The sequence below is a fragment of the Petromyzon marinus genome, unplaced genomic scaffold, assembly GCF_048934315.1.
Source record: "Petromyzon marinus isolate PM22_M1 ecotype Great Lakes invasive population unplaced genomic scaffold, UKy_Petmar_22M1.pri1.0 PM_G_Scaffold_24, whole genome shotgun sequence".
Taxonomy (NCBI): domain Eukaryota; kingdom Metazoa; phylum Chordata; class Hyperoartia; order Petromyzontiformes; family Petromyzontidae; genus Petromyzon; species Petromyzon marinus.
The window spans coordinates 1,108,630-1,113,968 of record NW_027422806.1 but is presented as its reverse complement, the minus strand read 5'-3'; the positions used below and the strand labels follow the sequence as shown (position 1 = coordinate 1,113,968).

General features: G+C 42.8%; 1 long non-coding RNA gene across 1 annotated transcript; it reads right to left on the bottom strand.

Moving 5' to 3' along the window:
* Positions 1-1,604, bottom strand: LOC142913298 (uncharacterized). The gene is made up of 3 exons (XR_012934605.1): positions 1,525-1,604; positions 980-1,074; positions 1-105 (listed from the first exon to the last, which is right to left on the bottom strand). It is a non-coding gene; the product is annotated as an uncharacterized LOC142913298 (long non-coding RNA).
* Between the last annotated feature and the right edge of the window lie 3,735 nt (positions 1,605-5,339).

Here is a 5,339-nt window from a genome sequence, read left to right as displayed (position 1 = left end):
CTCCTCTGCAAGGTGCTTCTCTTCCTCGAGACGCTTCACCTCGCCGAGGTTATTCACCTCCCGAATGCTCCTCTGGTTCTTGGGGCGCCTACACTTGAGCTGCTTCTATTCGTACATATGCGCAACGATAAGCACAAGAACATTCAGACATGCACACACATGCACAAAATCATACTCACACGCACGCAAACATGCATTTCCACCCATACACAAATGCATACTCACACACCTATGCATGGACGCAAATATGCATATTGACTCATGCAAATATGCTGAGCACACACATACATATACACAATCACCCGATGTTAAAACAAACCTTTACCAATCAGTAGTTTTGAACACAGAATTAATGTAGCCCTAACCCCTAATTCACCTAAACCCTACAAACTAATGATACATGTTACACCCTCATATATTCCCACAGACACCTATCGACCCCACAGACCTCATGAACCCCATTGAGGCCTTGATCAACTGCGATAATTTAATGGCGATTGTTATCAACATTCATCACGGGCAATAGGTGCCAGAGAATGTTCCATTGTAAGGATCTAGCTGCCCATAAGCTAGAAAAATCTAAAAGCAGCGCTCAGTGGGCAACTGGAATAGCACCTTCCAATGAGCTCACAGACTGAGGTCGCGTCACTGCCTGAAAAAAAGGCCAATTTATGTGCATGCACAAGTGGAATATGGCATGACATGGTGGCAAGATGGGGTGATGTCAGGAGATGATGTGGTGGTATTTAGATGTGATGTGTTGGAATTTTATGGAGAGATGGTGTCATGTGATGGTGTAGACTCATGGTGAGGTTCTATGATGGGTTATTGACTAGATGTTGGGGTGGTATGATGGGAAAGGTGGTGTGGAGAAATGGCTTGATGTGATGTGTAGTCATGTTGTAGTTTGATCGTGTGGTGGCATGGTGTGCTATCATGTAGAGACGGTGTCTTTGACCCTCACCGATCACATACACACCTTTTGGTCGCCATTGTTGTCACCTTGGTTCGGGAAAGGGTCAACTCTGTCCATAATGTCCCCCCACGTAGTCGTTTGGAGCTGCGACTTCCGGGCTACGGAGCACAGACATTTCATTCAAAGGATGAGTAATGGATTAGAGAACGAAGCACATGGAGATTTCACAGAACTCATTCTGAGATCCCTCTAGTTACCTCTTATCACACTACAGGCCCTGCTATTGAGAAATATTCATCACATGGCATTAACACTTTACATGTCATATTTTTGTGAGCATGTTGAGATCATTCATTCCATAAACTTGAGACCCTAGTATAATTATAGGTTGCTGAAACCCAGAGCTTAATCAACATTCTCTGCCATGCTGGATCAGTGTCTAATCCCTTACCCACCAAGCCAGTTCTACTGAATGTCATTATTAGGGAGTTCTCCTCTGCATTTCGTAGTAATTTGTGAAAAGTAAGTTTATAGCTCATCAGAATCCTCCAGAATATATAAATATTCTGATTCTAACAAACTATTTTATGTAGGTATATGTAACTTACTCTCATAGTGCTCCAAGATATCAGCCCACTTAAGTTGTCTGTCCATGGTGTCGGTGTTGTGTCTGTTTCATGGTGGTGGCCTGGAGGGGTTGGAACAAGGATCAAATTTATCAACTCAACGAATCACTCATCCTCTCAATGATTACCATTTCCCACTCACAGTACCAGTTCACTCGCTCTTGTGCATGTTGATTTACAAGCACCTTCATTTACTTGCTTACTGCCAACTCACTCACTTGTGCACCCGCTCACTCACTCATTCACTGACCCACTCACACATGTTTATTCCAATCCACTATTCCATTGAACATAATCATCAGACTTAACCATGTTCATGTAGAACCCATTTGTATTAATCCACTGGCTGATAAAGGCCTCTCAATGCCTCATGGATGATGAGGGTTATGTAACCATACTTTAAAACGCTGGTAAGTGTGGGTTGGTGAAGGTCGGGGAGACTGCAAAAGAAAATATATTTCTACACTGCCCTCCAATGCTCACAATGGCTATTACACCATTTATAGCACGTGGTGGCCACCCAATGCTAGGACATCCAATCACTCCCCAAGCTAGACCCTGCTTAGCTTCTGAGACCTGATGAAATCAGGAGCATAACGGGTACTCTATTCATAGGTCAACCAATCATAGTTCATAGTTTATAGTTCATTTATTTGGTATAGCCCTGTGAGCCATTCGGCTCTTGAATCGGGTGCAACCGCAACAAACAAAAAACATGAACAAGAAAACATCTTAAAGTGATTATGTGACTGTGCAAACAGAAAATACAGGAAAAAATATCAAAATATTCCTGAAATAGCACCGTACACCAACGCTGTGTGCAATCGAATAACCTGAGCAATATCCCTCGCCCAAACATCAAAATACTATTACTCAAGCATAACCCGAACACCTGATAGGCAACCCTAACCCGTCATACCGAACACTAACCCTTAATACACAAACCCTAATACACAACCGTAACTCTAACTCCTAAACCGTAACTGTATCACACTTGCCCGTATGGCAAACTCCAACCTGTAATTATAACTGTGAACTCTAACCCTTCACTCTATAAAGAAGACCTGTACCACCGTCGTCGCCTTGCTCTGCAGATGCACACGGACACAACGCACACACACATACACGGGGAAAGGTGATGCAAAAGTATACTGCACTGCAAGCAAGAACTAAAATTATTCGTATATTTGGTATTTTTTACCATTTGTTAGAAAGTAATGCTATCACCAAGGTGCACAAGACACGTGAAGGGATGGCAGCCAATGGTCAAGGATTGGAAAGCATCCTAGAGATGTTCAGAGATGGAGTGATTAAATCAGCTCGCGTACAGGTGCTCGGTGGATTTGTACGTTACGGGACCACGAGCGAGTTACGGGACCATGAGCGATTGCAATAGTTTGGCGAGGCCCTCAGCAGTGTGTTTGTATTAAATCTTTGCATATCCACAATTAGTCACAATGCAGCAATAAATTGGCCAAACAAAATCGTTTGGATGATTGTCTCAATTCTTGGCAACCGGAAACAGCAAACATTGTATAAAGATGCCAGGTTTTTTGTGCCAGCTAAAAGGGTAAAAACCTATTACTATGTCATGTTACTGGCAAAGGAGGTCTCATGATGTAAAGGCTTACCCCGAGCTCTCAATACTCTGATGGTGCGCTGTTTTTGAGTTGTACGCCTTATGGTGTCATCTGGTCCAACACCAGTGGAGACTAGGCTCTAAGAAAAGCCGTCTCGGCTGTGGACCAATCAAATTCAAGGACAGTGCCAATATTATTATCGGAGTTGTCTCTTTTTTGTTTGCATTTTGACTGCTTGTGTTGTGGTCATTGCAAACATGATGCCTTGAATAAAGGTGTCAGTTTTTGTGCCAGCCAAAAGGGTAAAAACCTATTACTATATCTTGTTACTGGCAAAGGTCTCATGATGTAAAGGCTTACCCCGAGTTCTCAATACTCCCTGATGGTGCGCTGTTTTTGAGTTGTACGCCTTATGGTGTCATCTGGTCCAACACCAGTGGAGACTAGGCTATAAGAAAAGCCGTCTCGGCTGTGGACCAATCAAATTCAAGGACAGTGCCAATATCATTATCAGAGTTGTTTCTTTTTGTTTGCATTTTTGACTGCTTGTGTTGTGGTTATTGCAAACATGATCCCTTGTATAAAGGTGTCAGATTTTTTGTGCCAGCTAAAAGGGTAAAAACCTATTACTATTGGTAAGTTAACTTATTATCGGAAAAAAGCAATATTTGACAATAAGTGAATGGGGGTTCAAAGCAAGTTGCTCAATGGTGAAAGTGTATGCAACTAAGAGAGGCCGCTCTCTCTACTTAGTGTTCACTCAAGTGGTACTCGTGTGATTGTTTCATTGATCCCAGGGGGATGACAAACTAAGTCTAGCGTCAACTGGAAAATTAAGTCACGACTTTCCATTTTGAATTGAGTGACCTATCACACAGTACCCTCCTCCCTGGCTGGATGCTCCATTATTAGGTATCGTTATTACTGAACACCCATGCCTGTTCTTATTTGGAAAAGGTCAATTGCAGCTCTGATGCTAAATTATAAACATGATGATAGCAGCAAGGCTTTGATATGCCAAGTAGGAAGGATTGCCGCCTGGTACTGTTGTTCATCTTGGATTGAACCTGTTCATGTTTTAATTCAAAACTGCTACAGTTTAAAATCATTGTAATTCCAATTTAAAGCCCCTGATAATCCTCATGCCTTTCTTACATGTAAGGGTCTCCAAGACAAAATAAATATCAATTGGACGTTCTAACTTCTGATGCTATTTCATTGAAAAGTTACGTTAACTTATAATACGTTTTAAATATATAAAGTTACCACTATTGAAATACAGCAATGTATGCCAAAATCCAACATGGTGGATAATTCAATCATCATCATCATATGTGAGACACCCAGCTGAACTTAAAACCCAGTGTACACCCAGTATTTTGTTTACTTTTATGTATGGGTATTTAAGTGTTACCTGCTGGTATAGGCAAAGTTTATCCCTGTACTCAGATTTCTTCTCACAAACAAACCTACAAGATGAGGAAATGGCCAAACATAAAATGTCTTCTTGAGATCTTGAGACTCGGTGAGACTTGTTTAGATAAATGAAGTGTTATACTGGTAGGAACGAAGTTGTAAACTGAGTGTACCAGCCTGCAATAGATTAATGTGTCCGTCCGTCCCCTTTCAATACTTTAACGAAGTGAAATCTCGTGCTGTTGGGTGTAAAAAAAATTCCAATGTTCCTACCAGCCCACCCTGCAAGGACCTGTTTGTTATAACTTGAATAATATACTTTTGAGTGTATTAGGGTACATGTATTATCATTGTCGTTACTATATAATGCACCTAAACTGACTTAACAATGTATTTGCATGAGATTTTGCAAAGGAGCAAAACATTTCTACACCATATATTTATTTTATTACAGGCGTAGTAACATCACGGATGTCACTGTGTGGTGCCGGCCCTAGCGAGGCACGGCGTGCGATGCATCGTCATCGCGAACACCCCGTAGGTGGGTGTAGTACCAGCCCTAGGGGGGCACGGCGTGCGATGCATCGTCATCGCGAACACCCCGTAGGTGGGTGTAGTACCAGCCCTAGGGGGGGCACGGCGTGCGATGCATCGTCATCGCGAACACCCCGTAGGTGGGTGTAGTACCAGCCCTAGGGGGGCACGGCGTGCGATGCATCGTCATCGCGAACACCCCGTAGGTGGGTGTAGTACCAGCCCTAGGGGGGCTAGGTGAGCGCTGGAATAGCGCAGTAGCACCAC